The sequence below is a fragment of the Suncus etruscus genome, chromosome 5 (genome assembly GCF_024139225.1).
Source record: "Suncus etruscus isolate mSunEtr1 chromosome 5, mSunEtr1.pri.cur, whole genome shotgun sequence".
Taxonomy (NCBI): Eukaryota; Metazoa; Chordata; class Mammalia; order Eulipotyphla; family Soricidae; genus Suncus; species Suncus etruscus.
Window position 1 is genome coordinate 94,227,872 of NC_064852.1, and position 19,239 is coordinate 94,247,110.

A 19,239-nucleotide genomic window follows, 5' to 3' on the forward strand; every position below is an offset into this window, starting at 1 on the left:
AGGACCAGAAGGATAGTATAGTGGGTCAGGTACTTGACTTGCCTTGGCCCACCTGCCTTTGGTCCCTGGAACCCCTTGTTGTCTCCTGAGTTCTGTCAGGAGTGATTCCTAAAGACACAGTCATGAGTAAGGCCTGAGCACTGCTGGGTATGATCCAAAAAAGAATGATTATGTTTGCATTTGTGAGTGACCTTCTCCATTCTAAGAAGCTTTTGTTTGTTTGGGGGCCATATCCAATTGCGCTCAGAGGTTATTCCTGGCTCTGCCCTCAGAAATTGCTCCTAGCAGGCTCGGGAGACCTTATGGGATGCCTGGGATTTAACCCTGGTCAGCCTCAATGGAAGGCAAACACCCTACTCACTCTGCTGTCTCTCTAAGTTTTTATGTCCTTTTTCCTTCTTAGCAAATCCAGTGTCTCTTCTTAGTTAGCCTTCAGTTCAGTACTTTAGTGAATTTAAGATTCTTACACTGGCATACTGGACCAAAGACCTCCCTGAACTCCTTACACCAGCTATAGCAAAGTCCACCCTGAAGCTGCCAGGCATGACCTGCTGAGAGATGGAGAGGACCATGCCAATGCTAGTGTGCATGTGCTGCCAACCCTGGCAGAGACAGTCCCTGGAATTCAGTAAGAAGCCTGCAGAATAATGACTTGCTGTTGGGCTACAGCTGCTCAGGACTTGTTAGGGAGTGGCAGTTTTCCACAAACTGCATTCCTGAGAAAAGGGCCTAACCTTGGGGTTTGGGGGCACAGAAATAACCGTACTGGAAATATTTATATTTTAAGAGAACAAGTTATTGAAGCTGCAGTAGCAGAGGAGATCACAAGCCCTTTGATTCCCAACTTCTGGTACATGATGGCCATTCTGGACAGAGACGTGCATCTGGGTTATAAAATAAGTACTTATTGTTTGTTCTTAGTCTTCAGCTCAGTCTCAGTGCATTTAAGATTCTTGGATTTGGAGGCTCACTGCCTCCAAAGGCGCATGCTGAGGACATGTGAATAGCCTTGGATATTGTTCACAATATCTGAGGAAGGTGGAAAGACATGGGCTTAAAGGATAACGCCAAGCTGTTAGAACATTTTTTGGACAGCCCAAATGCCCATTTAGAAATGTGGCTGTTACTTTGGAAAGAATAGAAGAGGCCTCAGACACCATCCCTGCCCTGAAAGATCATATAAGGTAGAGAGTGTTAATCCCTTGCAAACAGCTAAAGACAAAACAAAACTGAGACCACACTAAATTCAGAGATGGTTATCAGGCAGGGTTGTTCAGAGTTTACGGAGCAAAGAGGTCACTGCAGGTTATGTGTGGTCTCAATCTCCTCTACCCAGCTCCATTGTAGACATTTTCCTGGAAGACTCCTTGCTCAGTCTGACTCGTGGATCATCAGGTTTCATGAACCCTTTTAGGGGCTCTCTTTGCCAAAAGGAGGCTGCTAATGTGTCCCACCTTGAATAAACCGTGTAAGGCTCTGTCATGGCAACACATTAGAACCAAGTGGAAACTTTAAACATGACCTGCTTCCCAGTGCCATTCTAGAATTAGAGGGCCTGGGTTGGAAACCTAGAACTGAACACAAAGGCTGGCTCGAGTCACCATGGTCAAGCAGTCCAGAATAATTTATAGACTCATTAAAGAAAGCTGAGAAGACAGGTAGAGCTGACAGGTGGAGCTACCCTCAGCATAATTCAAACCAGGAGGTGGATAAGACCCTTGCTGGTCTCTAGCTTACTTGGCCCACAAAGATCCTGTGTCTTCTCAGATCAGTTTTCTTGTGGGCTGTGAATATTCACAGGATGGGTTGGGTGCACAGAGAACTCATGGGCAATGAGAAAGAGTTTAAACATTTCCTGCTCTTACTTCCCTATTGAGCCATCCCAACCCCCAAGTTTACTGTAGCAAACTTCTGGTCTCACAGGTGCCTGGTACCACCTGTTGACCTGAACTAGGACAGTATCACTGACTCGCTCATCTTGGTTTGTGCTCATGTTCCCAGGGAAGTGTGGGGAGACAGAAGAAAGAGCTTGCAAGTCTCTAAACCTGCATTCTAAGCAAACCCTTGAAGTTTTTGTGCTCATGAAATATTCGTGTTTATTATGGTGGGAGTTATACCCAGTCATACCCAGTGGTACTCAGGGAACAACTGACTGGGTTGGGCAGAGGGATGGGGGTATGTGATGCGAGGATGGAACCCAGTACCTTAATATGCAAGGCCTAGAGATAGCTTGAGCCACTTCCCTGGCACAGGAAATCTGAAGGACTGCACTTTGTGCTCTTTAGTTTCATTCCTTCAAATAGAGGAGAGTACAGACCTAAACTCATTGGTTTCACGTCCATGTGTCAGGAAAAGGTCCAGCTCTCTCCTCTGCTGCATCTGTCATGCTTGAACTAATAATAGATCTTGTCTGCCTGGTAAGAAACTTAATCAAGCACCCTGTCTAAATTATTTTTCCTTTCTCTAAAAGCTGTAGGTCACTTGCCTTACTCCTGGCCAACCCAGGTTCAGCACTGGACATCCCATATGGCATCCTGAACCCTACCAGATTCCTGAGTATAAAGTCAGGAGTAACTTTTGATCATCACTAGATGTGGCCCCAAAATATAAAAATAAAATAAAAATCTGGCTCTCATTGATCCAATGGGTTGGGATCTGTAGAGCTGCCACAGTAGTGATACAGAAGCATATGTGGCAGTGCTCACAGCCAAGAAAGGTCCAGCAGCTGATGCTTATCAACTGCACCCTGTGGTCCATGCAGATGTGTCAGTGCTGAACTTCCTGGTTGAGGACATGTGGGAACTCAAACTTCCCATGGGAATGAATGACAGTGAGGAAGAGAGAATACTGATGTAAGTTTGAGGGCATCCTGCCAACCTCCCCAATTCAGAGTCCCATAATCACTGCTGTTCAGAGCAGGGATTTGCCTTGGGAACTCAGAAGCTTATGTGAAATGCAAACCTATAATCTAGGCATTCTCATTGTTTGCTTCAGAATATTCTAGATCAGTGCTTTTTTAGCTTTCTACTCTCCCAATCACTTTTCAGCACAGAAATATTTACTAGGCAATTCTAGGCATATAGGTAAATAAACTAGACATACAAATAAAACATTTATGGTAATGAATCTTATTAAAATTTACTTGAGGGGCGAGAGAGATAGTACTGTGGGAAAGTTCCTTGTCTTATAAATGACTGACCCTGGGGCAAGAGTGATAGCACAGAGGTAGGGAGTTTGTCTTGCTTGTGGCCAACTCAGGAAGGACTAGGGTTCAATTCCCAGCATCCCATATGGTCCCCCAAGCCTGCCAGGAATGATTTCTGAGCACAGAGCCAGGAGTAACCCCTGAGAGCTGCCGAGTATGAACCAAAACCCTAAATAAATAAATAAATAAATAAATAAATAAATAAATAAATAAATAAATAAATAAATAAATATATATTTTTAAAAAATGACTGACCCGGGCCTGGAGACATAGCACAGCGGCGTTCGTCTTGCAAGCAGCTGATCCAGGACCAAAGGTGGTTGGTTCGAATCCCGGTGTCCCATATGGTCCCCGTGCCTGCCAGGAGCTATTTCTGAGCAGACAGCCAGGAGTAACCCCTGAGCAACGCCGGGTGTGGCCCAAAAACCAAAAATAAAAAAATAAAAAATGACTGACCCATGTTCTATCCTGGCACCTCATTGTCTCCTGAGCACCACTAGGATTGATCATGAGCACAGAACCAGGAGTAACAGCTGGGTGTGGCCCCCAAATTTAAGAATATGCAAAAATTTATTTAAAAACAAGAAGCATTTAATAATTTTAGTAACTCTCACATTGTTACAAGATTCCATATGGGGTTATAAGTCATAGAGTTTTAAAAGATTTTAGGAGATCAAGTGACAGTACAGTGGATAGAATGCTTGTTTTGCAACCAATCAACTGACCCAGGTTTAATCCCTGACATTTCATATAGTTCCTGAAGCACTGCCAGGAGTGATCCCTGAATAAAGAGCCAGGAATAGCCTCGAGTATTGCTAGTAGTGGCCCCAAAACAAACAAACAAAAAAACCATATTCTTAAATGCCTCCCAGGGTGCTAGAGCAATAGTGCAGTGGGAAGGGCATTTTTCTTTATATTTGGCTGACCCAGATTTAATCCCTGTTCCATATGGTCCCCAGAGCATCTCCACGAGTGATTCTTGAGTTCAGAACCAGGAGCAATCCTTGAGCATTGCCAGGTGTGACCCCAAAACCAAAATATATATATTTCCTAAGTGGGAAATACTGTCCCCAAAAGGTTCAGGGAGGTGGTAGTAGTCTTGATGCCACTGGGGGATTTTTTCTGTTTGTTGGTTTAAAGAAGGTAGATTTCTAGGGGACCATTTATTTGGTAATAAGCCAAATATGTTTGGGAATGTCAAATTCTGAAGGATTCAAAAGCATTTCTCAGTCCACTCTACTCTCTAGACCTTGTGTCCTCCACCCAGTCAGATCTCTTCCTCCTAACCTTTTTCTTTCTTATCCTTCTCATTCCAAAAGCAAAAGGTGAAAATTTGTGGACACTCAATAAATAAATACTAGTTGAAGAAATAGACATATAAATAAATAAGTGAACTCTTTCACTTTTTGGAAGAAAGAAAGTTGAACTTGACTTTCATCTACTGGGATAGTTAGTTTCACTTCTGGAAAACTACATAGAATAGCTATACAAAAACCATTACTTCTTTTGTTGTGTCTAGCTCTCCTGCATCTCAAAAAATTCTCAATATATTCGTAGCTCTAAGCCTCAATGCCTTATTCTTTCTAATATGAGCCTTTGGGGTTTATTTGGGGGGTCACACCCAGTGGTGTTCAGGGTTACTCCTGGCTCTGTGCTCAAAGGTCGCTCATGCTTGGGATACCGGGATTCAAACTGGGAACTGTCCTATGTTGGCCGAGTGCAAGGCAAACACCTTACCACTGTGCTATTGCTTTGACCCGAGTCTTTGGTTTTAAAGGCTTCCCTCCCCCCAAGGAATTCCCTTAAAAGATGGAGATAATTTTCCTCATTATTATTTGGCTACTTCAGCCCCCAAATAAAATAATTTTATGCTCTGATTACAGACCAGGATTAGCACTAAGAGTTGACCCAATTGCTTCATCTTGCTGAGGAAGCAGAGGGCAAGTTTCCTGACTGGACTCAATTCATTTCTCTTTCACAGTACAGTATAACCCTTAACACCTCTGCCAGCAGCTTTCAACCCAGGCAAAGTCAACACCATTTTTCTATGACTTGACTATAGTTAATTAATGGCTCTCCCTACGTATTCTGTTCATCAGCACCTCTTCAATTGGGGATTTAGAGGACAAACCAAATAATGTCCCAGTCACCATTTCTACTATAATCCCAAATCATAAATACTGATTTCTCGAATGCTCTTTTTTTTTTCTCCTTCTGGTGGTGGTCAGTTCAACTCCCTTCCCCAGCCCAAGCATTCATGAGGGAATGTTGCTCAAACTTTCCAAAATAACTTCCCCTTGGGCTAAGATCAGCACGTGTAGTTTCAGGCCAAAAGAATATTGGGAAGTTTATGAGCCACTAAAAATAAACAGTTACAACAGAAACTCCCTCTGCCATGTTCCCTGTTGGCTACACAAATACAGAGGCAGACACTAATCATGAAGTGTGGAAAAAAGCAGCACATGTTCCATACTACATTGAAATAGACAGGAAACACATTTAGGAGAGAATGGTGCCATTTGAGGGATGGTTTTCACCCAATATCACACTTGGAAAGTAGTGGACCAATGAGTGTATCCTCTATCCCCCACAATCAAAGGACAGAGGCACAAGTAATGGCAAGACTACTCCACTAGGTAAGTGTGAATATCTCATAGTCCTTTGTTGCAGGTTTTCCTCTCTTTGGAGAATGAAAGTCAGCCAGAAGGAATCATGATGTCATCTCAGGAATATTTCACAATGATTCCAAGAAGACAAATGGATTCTCTGAAGTATGTTTGGGCTCTGGTTCTACAGAAATATTCTTTGCTTTCTTCATGGGCTAGTTCTCTACCTGGTTGTTTTAGATTCTGTTTCATTGGCCATAGAAAGAAAATATAGCAAGTGAGATGCCTGACTTGCACTTGGCTATTTTTGGATTGTTCTTTAGGACAGCATATAATCCCCTGAGTGCCAACGAGTGATCCCAATCAGCACAGAATGAGTCCTGATTGTCACTAGGTGTGTCCTTAGCCTCCCCCTACATTCATGTCCACCCCCCACATTTTTATTTTATTATTTATTTATTTTGGGTATGGGGTCACACCCAGCAGCACTCAGGAGCAATTCCTGGCTCTACGCTCAGAAATCACCCCCGGCAGGCTCAGAGGACCATATGGGATGCCAGGATTTGAACCACCGTCCTTCTGCGTGCAAGGCAAATGCCTTACCTCCATGCTATCTCTCCGGCCCCTCCACATTTTTATTTTATTCACATCATAAAATCTGGAAAAGGCACTAAGTTGAATATCTTTAGATACCAAAGTTATTTGCTTGCTACCAGTCATATGCAGGAATATGGCTGAACTACCCTCCATTAGGGTAAGGATTGAAACAGAGTTTTGGGCCAGTGACAAGTCTGCTAGGCCTGTAGATACTCTACTTGGCACTGGGATGAAAGCACAGAGTCCCACCAAGAATGAAGAGAAATCGAAATGCTTGAGAAAACAATGGATTGTTTTATTGGTTCTGAAACAAATGTCATCCATAGCTCTTTGGCTCTACCACTATGGCAAAACAAAACAAAACAAAACAAAACACCCAAAGTTATACCGAATAAGGCACAAAATGTCACAGAGTTCTGAAGAGAAGGTACATCTTCCCCATACACTTTGTTCTGAAGGTGAGTGAGGCCCTAGTGGAATTCTCCAGATTTTGGTTCTTCCTCAATAAAATCAAGTTGTGTATGTTCCAAACATAGTTGGAACTCCTTTTGTCTTTGAACTCTGTAATAGAGTTCTGAACAGCAATCCACCTATCAGATGTTTGTTTTGCCCTTAAATTCCACAGAAGAAATAACCAATGCCTTCCTTCACTGGCCATGGCATGGCCATTTTTGTGAACATAAAGCTACTCTTACATTTAATCCTACTCTCTATAGCTGCAGTTTAAATCCATTTCGTCTTGTTGATTCTCAGTAATGATAGGAAACACCAGGATATTTTTTTGTTTATCACACAAGTAGTCCTAGTTTTATATTGTCTACTTCCTTTCTTTTCTGCTTTCTTATCTGTGTCTTCAGAATCTGCTTCCAATTTATCTTCCCTCATTATAAATTCCAGAAGTAGTTATAGTACTTGTAATTAACACCAGCACCCACTACATAATATACATAATATATGCAAATATAAATATATATTATTTTGGAAATATTTTTTGGAGTCTTAAAATCACTACTCTGTGAGAAGGTTGAGCTGCAATTATTATTACTATCTTGTAGATTAAAAACACAGGAAGTAGAAGAATCTCCCAGGATCATAAATCTAGACCCTTTCCCACACAATGCAGTGTTCTTCTCATGCCGCCTCTCATCTTCCCAGGCAGATTCTGTGGGCGTGCAGGGCTGTTGCAGAGCAAGACCCCCTTTTTTTTCATCTTAAAAAAAATAAAGTCTTCAGTTGAATCATCGTGAGATACAGTTACAAACTTGTTTATGGTTGAGCTTTAGTCATATAATACCCAACACCCATCCCTTCACCAGTACACATTTCCCACCACCAATGTTCTTCATTTCCCTCCTGCCCTACACTCTGCCAGCCTCTATGGCAGACATTATTCTTTTGACTAGACCCAGAAACTTCCTCCACTATTCCTAGTGGTCTAGTTCCACTGCACCAAAGCATATCCACCACCTCATTCCAGTTGCCTTCTTCTCCTGGAAGGCCACGAAAGGTTTGATGATCATCATTCTCCCACCCTATGAGTGACAGAACTTTTGTTAATGATTAACAGGAAGTGAGTAGAATAAACAAACAAAAACTGACAAGAAGAGTAAATAAATTAATGAGCGAGTTATATGAGCAATACAGGGAAACAGAGAAGACAGTTAGTGTATCCATCCTACTGCTAGGATGCAAATAGGCTTAACTGAATAAAACTTTCCAATTATACTAGTACTTTAGAGCTCTGAATGCTCTCTCACCTTGATGCTTATCTTAAATTAAAATTTACTTATCAAACACATTCAGCACAATAACATTTCAATAGGCATTGCTGTGCCTATAAAATATATTAAGCCTTTTTTACTAATTACTACAGAGACTCTAAGCTGCCAGTGAACTCCAGATATGCAAATTTTGTGGCACGGTTTGCAGTTAGGCTGAGCCACCTCCGCTATGCCTCCATACTTCCAGAAGTCCTGGCAGCCTCACCCATGATCCAAAGTCTTTATCATGTCTGCACAAGAGGCCAATACCATACATTCATCTAACTCATGCAAAAGAAGACCAACAAGCAGGAAAATCTCATGGACATACCATCCTCACAGCAGTGGGTCCCTTAGAGGGCCCTCACAAACCACTACTGTCTCCACATAAGCTCTTCAGTGAATCTCCAAAGTTGTGGACCATATGGCCTCATGCTTTCCCAGTAGGAAATAGATGTGAAATCTTCAGAGAAGTCATATAATTTCAAAAAATAAAACCAACAACAGAATGATCAACTAGCAACATACTGATCAGTAGACCCCCCAAAATTAAAATAAGACCCCTTAGAAAGTTATGTCTCCCTTTATCCCCTAGCTATTCCAATACAATATAATTGTATCAAGCAATATTAAGTAAATTATTTGTACCTGCCAAGGGGTTGAGAAACTGATGCAAGGTTGGAAGGAATGTTATACGTGGGATTGGATTGGTGTTGGAATACTGAATGTCAAAAATAACCATATCGTGGAAAACTCTGTAAACACGATTTGTAAACATAGTTTATAAACTAAAGAAATTTAATGTAAAATAAAATGTGTTAATTATATATACATATATATATATAATGTTAAGTAGGAAGTTAACTAAGTTAATTATTGAAGTCAAGTGTCTTCCCATCCAGGAAATATTTTTCTCATGTTACCATTAACATTATCTGGTCCTTCTTTTCCTGGTGAAATGACCCCTCCTTTATTATTTAAAAACAACTTTAGGGGCTAGAAAGATAGCACAGTGGTAGGGAATACAATTTGCATGCAGTTGATTCAGGACTGATGGTGGTTCAAATCCCGGCATCCCATATGGTCCCCTGAACCTGCCAGGAGCGATTTATGAGCACAGAGCCAGGAATAGCCCCTATGTATCACCAGGTGTGACCTCCTTCCCCCCAAAAAAGAAAAAAAATTACAACATCCTCTCACCCTACCCCACACTCTGTATTCACCATCTTTTCCCCCACTATGTTCTCCCAGTTCTATTATAAACATAGATTTGCCTTTTAAAATACATTTTGTTTGCTAACAATTTATTTTTGTTGTTTTTGGGTCACATCCGGTGATGCTCAAGGGTTACTTCTGGCTCTTTACTCAGAAATTACTCCAGGCAGGCACGGTGGACCATATGAGATGTAAAGAATAAAACCAGGGTCCATTCTGTGTTGGCCGTGTGCAAGGCAAATGCCTTATTCCAGCCCCTGTTAACAATTTTTTTCTTTATATTGACGTCTTTGTTTCCAGACATATGAATGTCTAATATCTCACTAAGTACTTGTCAAATATTTATTGCTCACATCCAGGAGGTCACACTTTTATTCCTACTTCTTGTAAAGAACTATATAATATAAGCCAGATCAACATTTATGGAGCCATACCATCCTTTTATGTCCCAGAAAAGGTAATAACCATGCATTAGAAACCCAGCCTCAAGAGTGACCTAGCTTTTTAACTTCTTTACAGCTTGGAAGAGGTTCAGGTTTAGACATTAAAAACAAAATTGGAGATGTGGTTCACATTGCATGGCTTAAATGGTAGAACACATGCCTTACATTCATTCCTGGCTCTATGTGGCCCAAAGTACCATTGAATGTAGGACCTGCCCCCAAATACTACCATTATCACTAAAAATAAAAAAGAAATTAAAATAAAATAAAAGCCTAATTCTTGTAGAAGAGCTTCAAATTGCTGAGAAATTTATCCCTAATGACATATTGCAAAGAAGATCTGGTAAAACAGAAAATTGGCATTCAGTTGGGTCATTATGCATGGTTAGCAAGTCCACAGTAATAACATCTTCTTATAACTAATGCAAGTCTTAAAAATCAAAAGCTTAAATATATGAATACTCTTCCTTTTTTATTCATGTGAAGACCAGGGAGAAATAGCTGTATTTGATGCAATTGCCATTATAGGATTAGAGGGGAAAAAAGGCAAAGACTGAGTAATCATTTATGTAATTATTTATAAGTTCTTATTTAAGATCAAAATTTGTGGGCCTTCTAAAGGGAGAAGGGAAGTGGTTATTTCCTGTGCACAAAATTGCTTTGTCACCATCAACAATATGAACCCCATAATAAGCAGGATAAGACTGCATGGTTTCACCCCAGAAGGGACTGCTCCTTGAAGATTTTGAAATGAGGCTTTTGATTTTGGGGGATGATAACACATCAATGGTGCTCAGGGGCTTCTAATTCTGTGCTCAAGTGCAATATTTGGTGGTACTTTGGGGACCCAAGTGCCTTACCCCCAATACTATCTTTCTGGCTCAACTCTTTGGTTTTTACAAGCTCAGTGTCCTCCTTGCTGATTGCCATCATAGTGGTCAAGAGTGCACATGAAGAGAAAATTTCAGGCCTTTTCAATATTTGCAACTATGAGTTATCCTTAACTACAATATGTCCAAAATAAAAAGGATGGAACTTTTCTCCATGATCAATAACTAGATTTTAAGCTCAAATGACACCGTCTGAACTGCAATTTGATGCAACAGCTATTATAGCAAGTTAGAGAAATATCACATTAGTTGTTGAGGATTAGTCAAACAGACACTGGAAGGAGCCACAGGCAGAATTCTTTAAGATGCTAGACCAATTGCTTGAATATGAGAAACATTTGGGAAGGGATATCGTAAGGTTGCAAGATTCTTGCCCAAAAACTTGACTTAGAAACTGAATCAATTCAGTGTCGATTGAAAGATGTGAAAATGATAAAGTAAAATAGGCAGAAACATATGTCTATCCTTAGTTTATCTTCAGTCTCATCTTCAACACTACAATCAGACTGATGTAAAGAAGCCACACTTTCTTTTATTGTTTCTGAGATTCCTACCTCTTTCAACCCATGGCTCTCTCTGATTCTCCATCCCTCTCTCCCTCCTTCCTTCCCTCCCTTTATTCATCCTTCCTTCCCTCCCTCTCTCCCTTCACTTTTTCCTTCCTTCCTTCCTTCCTTCCTTCCTTCCTTCCTTCCTTCCTTCCTTCCTTCCTTCCTTCCTTCCTTCCTTCCTTCCTTCCTTCCTTCCTTCCTTCCTTCTTTCCTTCCCTCCTTCCTTCCTTCCTACCTCCCTTCTTCCCTTCCTCCCTTCCTTCATTTCTCCTTTCCTTCTTTTTCTCCTCCCTTCCTTCCTAGCTGAGTTCAGGGACTATTACTTGCTCAGTATTGCTCAGGGGACCATGTAGTTCTGGGAATCGATTCTGCATACAAAACATGTACTTCTGCTAGTTGACTTATCTCTCTGGTCTGAGAATTTTCTTGAAAATAAATTTTACCCAGAGACTCCAATACAAAATAGTAATTGGTCTGAAAAACTGGAGAGAAAAAAAAGACACTCAAGCCTTATCTGCTTGGTCCCAATAGACACCCAGGAGGTTATTTTGAGACACTTCCATAGAAAAATTAAAGGAGCTATTAAAACACATTTAAAATCCAAGACCAATACATAAAACAAAGACATTCTTTATTTTTAAATGTCCCATGGCCACTTATGAATATTATTTATATTGATACTTTTTATATAAACTCTTTAAGCACCATGATTACAAACTAAGCATTAAAAATACATTAATAAAGGTGTGAGAGTGGCAATTGTTGTTGTTTGCATAGGCCCAACAAAATATGGGAAAAATGTGAAAAAAAGTCTTGGCCTAATTACAAGGAGACCTTACCCCTGAAGTTTTCTAGCATAAGACCTGGGCTTCAGGCATACTAGGTTATCCAACCCTTGAGTCATTCTCTGTGGTCCCGGTGAAATTTTTTCACATCTTAGCTGTTGTTGGTGTCAGGTTCCTGTAGTTAAAGATTCTGGTTTCTGTGCATTTTCTTCATTGAAGTCAGGATGATGTGGAACATCCTCTAGTTTCACCTCATCATTAGATGAGGAGAGCCCTGCCCTGCAAACAGGTTATTGCTGTTGCTAAGTAGTCTGGGTGTTAAGCAAATGCTCTTTGGAGTAAGTCAATGCCAGGGCAGCTGTAGGGTCTTCCCTGGTATAGGTTTGCTTCTTGGTGATGTTATAGAAAATTGTGGTTGTTTCCATAGATAGTATTCATGGTTCAGGGGTGTATAGACAATGCCCATTTTTCTGAGGCCTGAGACAAGTCATTATGCCAATGTTCAGGGTATAAGGCCTAACTGCATTACAAAATTTGTCTTGCTATCTCTATTAGATAAGAACTTGTTTTCATATGTAATATTTTCCCATTTTAATGTGCCTATGCAAAAGAGGGACAGTGCCACAAGGTATTATTGGTGCATCTGGGGGCCAAGGGAACAAGTCCAACAATTCCTGTAACTTGGTTCTAACATGAATTCTAAACAGAGAGACTTTTCTACCAGAATTCTTTATTGAACAAATCATAAAGGAAAAAAAAAACAGTGGGCAAAACTGTCACTATATAAGAGGATATTTAAAGAGTTATAGCTGTTAAGGGAATACATCTAAGATATACAATATATATATATCCCTTTTATGTCTTTAGAAATAGTTTGGGGGAGGGTGTTGAATCCGGGACACCACTTTGGTCTCTGATTTGGCCTTCTGGAGTCTGCAAAAAGACTCCCAGCAGTCCCATATCAGGAAATGTCTTTGAGGGGGGACTTCTCAGAAACCGATTATGGTAGCAAGCATAGGTACACAGTGAAGGAAGGTGGAGGATAGGAGGCCACTGGGAGAAGATAAATAGGAACAGAGTATTGGTTTCTTCTCAGACTGAGAGTCTATTTTTTCATTTTGGGAGCAAGTTGGCAGCTGGCTTGAGTGGGGATAATGAATTGCTTCTTGAAGAGCCAAGAACTAAGGGTAAAAAGAGTTAAATGTGGGGTAATAGGCAGTGGGGATGAGAGAGAAAAGGACAAGAAATGAGCTTGTAAGGAGTTGATCCAACTGGAGAAGGAAAGTATACAACATAGACATTCTGTATATTGTAAACATAGATTAAACCCTATGATAGCCTATTAAACTATCTATACTTTATGTGCCAGGGCGCAGCATGGGGAATAGCAAGGCTCCATGCTAAAGGCCTTTTTACCAAGCTTGGGGGGGGCTGTGGGACTCGGGCTGCCCCCAATAGCCTTCCCTTTCCTTCCTCCTGGACTCCAGGGATATCCCTGGGTGCCCACCCAGGGGCCCAGCGAAGTGGATGTCAGAGAGGAGTTTAAAGGGGACTGGACCCCAGGCTTTCCTCAACCCTCACCCTGCACAAGAGGGACTGGCTTGGAGAAGTTGCCGGCAACTTTCCTTCCCACCAATGTCTATATTGACACTTTATTTTTTTTGGTTTTTGGGCCACACCCGGCGGTGCTCAGGGGTTACTCCTGGCTGTCTGCTCAGAAATAGCTCCTGGCAGGCACGGGGGACCATTTGGGACACCGGGATTCAAACCAACCACCTTTGGTCCTGGATCGGCTGCTTGCAAGGCAAACACCCCTGTGCTATCTCTCCGGGCCCCTATATTGACACTTTTAATCAGTCCAGTAGTTTCCAGATTGTGTAGCTGGATCAACTACTCAGAAATACACCAACTACTATCAACCATGGTAGCTGCCATGCACGCTAGTACTGAGTGAATGAAAACACTGCCCAGAGACAAAATGTATCCACTAGAAATCCTCTGGGTGTGTTTTCTGTGCTTTCCAAAGTTCCTGCACTCACTCACACTTCCCTGAGTTGACCAGCTACATATGAAGGCATATGTGGTTGTTTTTTCTATCACTTTGTATCTTTCAAACACCTATTATGGCATAACAAATGTGAAATTATGGATTTGAGTCTCCCAAGAGGCAATGAGAATAACTCCTGTAGGATTTGAAATGTACATTTTAGGTTCTTCTTGTTCCTATCAGTGAAATGACTGGGAAAAAAATAAAAAACAACAGTGTCATGAGGCTGCACATCAAGGATATCACAGTATCCTGGGAAGAATAACTCACAACTTCATAATGAGAAATAAAATATGTTTTCTAATGTACCATAACTGGGTCAGAATTCCACAGGACCCTGAGAGAATGACCACACACTTCTAAGTGTGAGATCCTCGTGTCTAGATGTCCTCCACCACATGCCTTTCTTCTATTGCAGGTGTCATTACAAACATTTCAGTGAGTGGGAAAGAGGGGACAAGGGTTCTATACTTAGATATTAAGATACTTCATAGGTAATGAATTTTGTATGTCCATACATAAAACCACTGGCCCTTTAATTTGCCTTATTCATTAACTGGTACATTCTGTCAGAGCAGACGCTATGATTCGTGTATCTTTGAATGATGGCCTGAATCAAAACAGAAAGGCGATAAATGGACAGACAGATGGATGGTTAAATGTACATAAAAATCTTCAGGCTAGCAGTTTTAGCATCAAGGACCTATGACAGCCTGTACTCCTGCTGAAGACACCCAGGGGACCCAGCAAGTGGGACTCAGAGTCTAATTTCAGTGAGTGGAAGGTAAGTGTATATGGAAACAAAAGCAAGACTGAGCCTTGGTAAAGAAGGTCTGCACAGGGCTAGCACCAGGCTTAGGAAAGTGGCCATGCTGGCCCAAAGACTAGGGTAATTACAACTCCATTGTCCTCAGTAAGATTTCTAGGAAAGTCAATAGAGGGACCTGTGAAGGCAATGCTCAGTGCTTGTACTGCCTCTGACTTGAGTTGCTTTACAGCCCCTAGAAAAAAACATAAAAATTATGAAGGACCTTAATTGGCCTGGGCACGGGAATGTGAGTTACCATGGTAACCAATACACATTCTTTCTTCTTGCTTTGTTTTATTTTAGAATTTGGGTCACACCCTGAGATGCTCAGAGGTTACTCCTGGCTCTGCAGTCAGGAATCACTCCTGGTGGTGTTTGGGAGATTATCTGGGATACTGGACATCAAACCAGGTCATTCGCATGCAATGCAAGCTCCTTACCTGCTGTATTATCGCTCTAGCCTCACAATATTTCTTTTTTCAATAAATACTTTCTTATTTTTGTCTTCTCAAAGAGGAACAAGTGAAACAACAACAGTAGCAGCAGCAGCAAAGCTGCCTCTCCTGAATAATTGCCCACTTCCTCCTGCTTGTATTGTGAGTTGTATTTGGCAGCTCTCAAGAGCAAAGGACCCTTCCTTCCTTCTGAACAGATGCAGAGAAACTGTGCAAGTGAGCAAGCCTGAACTCGCACAGACTGCTGGGAGGCAGAGGGTGTCCCAGGCTCTAGAGGAAGTGGGGCAATGGGTTCTCCACTGCTAACATTTGCAGAGTTATGGGAGTAGAAATGGAAACATGAAAAGCTTTTGTAATTAGTTGTCTCTTTAAAGTGGAAGGACTCTCCCCGATACTATTTTAGGATGACTTTATGTTTGCGCTGCTTTGAAAATTTTTTTGAATCTAGAATCAGAACCCAATTAAAAATTAAAGGGCTGGGGCCTTCTTTCACAGTTTCATGTTCAACTCCAGTCTTTCTCCTTCATAGAAACTAGACACAGGGTGGTGGACGGGGGCACTGAGGTCATCCAATGGATGACCCAGAAGGTCAGCACTGGTCACTTGTCTGTAGGACTGAGTGAAGGGCTTTCTCTGAGCCATTTTGAAAGGATTTCAGTGTTGCAGTTCTCTACCACTTCCTTTGGCAAACAAAGGCTTTGGAATTTTACTTGATTTTGCTTTTTCTTGCAAACTGACAGGCAGAGAATCTTGCACTCAGGCTGTGCCCCCTGCAGGTTCTATTGTCAGTAGAAATGCCCTGAATATTCCAGGGTTCTAAGCAAGAGCAGGTGCCCCAGACACCTCAAAGTTGGGGTTGTTTTGCTGTGAAATCAGAGAAAATGGACATTTTTCTCCCTACTCACATGCTGCCTTTTATTGGAAGAAGCTATACAATAAGGGTCAAATTCACAGTCTTCCAAGAAGGGAGATATTCCCAAGTTCCTGCTAGTGCAACGAACAGTTCATGTTCCTTTGTTCGCCCTTTCTTCCCACTTCTTCCCCCCGCAGTCTTCAAAATCTGCTTTGTTTTTTGTAGTCAGATTTCTGGGGTTCTGAGAGGCAGGACAAGAACAGCCCAACAAATCAAAGTAGCTTGGCCTGCTGCTGGAAATCTCCGCACTCCCAGGGTTCGGGTGCACACAGGGGGAGTTTGCTGCCCTGCAAGTCTGGGGTGCCCGGAGTTCACACTGGGAGACCCTGGGGCCTTTAAGGCTGGAAGGTGTAGGCAATGCTATCGTTACACCAGTGCAGCACTTTGGCGTCTTCAGCTGCGACACCAAGAAGTTGGTCATGTCCAGGTTGGTGGTTCTGAAGTGCGAAGCTCACAGGATAGCCCACCATGGCCAGCAGAATGTGCATGGGCAGCTCAGGCCTGCTTTTCCTGGGTCTCACAAGATTCCTCAGCTCCCCCGCAGAACCCTAGACTTCAGCCACCTTGGATGTGGGAAGGTACAGAGATGGGAGATAGACGGGCTTGAATATGACTCAGGCGTGAAGAGTTGTGGGAAAACCAAGAAAAGGACTATAATGACAGCAGGCGCTCAAAACCCAACTGAAGGAGCAACAAAGTAGGGCTCCGAGGAATTTTGTTATATTTATGTGCTATATTTTTGGTTTGGGACCACAGCCAGTGGTATTCAGGGCTTTTTCCTGGCTCTGTGCTCGGGGGTCACTCTTGACGGAGTTGTGGGGGACCATATGTAGTGCTAGGAGTGATTGAAAGAGGGTTGGCTAAGCGCAAAACCAGTCTGTGTTGTCTCGTCAACCCTCCCAGGAGAATTTTCCATCTTTCTAAACTAGTGCCTCTTACATGAGAACGTTCTATCTTGTAGTCTAGGCTTTTTTTTTTTTTTTGGAGGGGGGTCATACCCGGCAGTGCTCAGGGGTTACTCCTGGCTCTATGCTCAGAAATTGCCCCTGGCAGGCTTGGGGGACCATATGGGATGCCGGGATTTGAACCACCGTCCTTCTGCATGAGAGGCAAACGCCTTACCTCCTTGCTATCTCTCCGGCCTAGTCTAGGCTCTTAAGGCATCCCCATCTTCAGCTTTGTAAGGTCTTACCTTAACTTCTGCCCCTAGTCCCAAAAGGCAGAGAAGATACTCAACCCCTCCAGACACATCAACTCCCTTTGCCAGACCCGAACTCCAGCTCAGACATCAGGATCCAAATAAGGAGACACAGGAGCAAGAAAGTTGTGGGATACCAGGGATTTGAACTCATGATCACATACTTAAAAGATAATGACTCTAGGTCATTTGGTTTTATTTCTTGTTTTTTTTTTTTTTTTGTTTTGGGGCAATCCCTGACAGTCTTCAGGACGTACTTCTAGTTTGATTCAGGAATCAATCACTCCTGCAGGTCTCAGGACCATATGGGGTGCCAGGAATCCAATCTCTGTAGGCTCTGTGCAAGGCTAGTGCCCTACCCGCTGTACTATTGCTCTAGCCTCAGAATTATAATAACACTTACTCACAGTGGTGTTCAGGGGGTTACAGCTGGCTCTGCACTCAGGAATTATTACACCTGAAAGGATAAAAAGAACCATATGAGATATGGGGGATCAAATTTGGATCAGCTACATACAAGGTAAATATGCCCTACCCTCTGGACTATTTCTCTGACCCCGAATATAACATATTTAAATACCAATGTCATGATCTGGAGTGATAGCACAATGGTAGGACTTTTGCCTTGCATGTAGCCTACCCGGGACTGATCCAGATTCGATCCCTGGTATCTCATATGGTCCCCCAAGCCTGGCAGGAGCTATTTCTGAGTACAGAACCAGGAGTAACCCCTGAGCGCATCCGGGAGTGGCCCCCAAACCAAATAAATACATAAATTCCAATGTCAACCTGTTCAGCCCTTCCTCCTCCCTGCTCCTATGACAGGTCATTTTGCTATGGCACATGAAGAACCCAGATCAATAGCAGAGACTTCACTGTCAGTCTTAGTCACTAACAAGTGGAGACTCTTCCTATTTCTGAGTACAAAGATCATGTTGGACCCCTTCCTCCTGCCCCTGCAACTATGGAGGTAGCAAGTGCTGCTGCTTGGATGCTGTCCTCAAAGCAGCCCTCACTTGCTCTTGAGCCAGAAAGAGGAAGTAAGATCAGCAAAGAGAAAAAAAGCACATTGCATTTCTTTGCAATTTATTACCAAAGTAAAATATAAAGAAAAAGATAAAGGGCAATTTCAAAAGCAAAATTGCAACTTAATCATGTGCTTGACTATCTGTGGTTGCAAAGCAAGGAATGGTGATTAATTATCTTTTTTTATTTTTAAAGTTCTAAATCTTAGGAGAAAGTGGCTGGCAAGATGCGCATGATTTAGGACCTGTTTCAGACTCTTTTTAATGGAGACTTGCAAAATAAGTAATTCCAAGCATCTTCTGGAATTTGTTCCCTTCCCCCCAAAAGAGGCAAGGTCAAAAAGTGGCACCTTTTCTCCTATATCACTGTAGCAGTTCTCAGATGCCTTACCACTTGCACCACTGCTCCAGTCCCTATACCACTGTAGTTCTTTCATCTGAATGTTAAATTCCTTAAAACTCTGCACAGTGTTTGTTCCCAATACATAGCTATGTATTCAGACATGCTGAGCCTTTCTCTTGCCTGAGAACTGTCTTGCCCTGAGACCTGGCAGCTTCCACCCCACAGGCCAGCATACAAGGGAGAGCCTTGAAAGGTCTCGTACAGCAAGACAGCACCAGCCTATTGAACAGTCTTTTACCTAGCTGAGCAAATGCACATAAGGCTGATGATTCATCAAGAAATGCATTCTGATATTAAAAAGATAAGATGATGGTTTAGGTCTTTGCCTTGCATGCAGA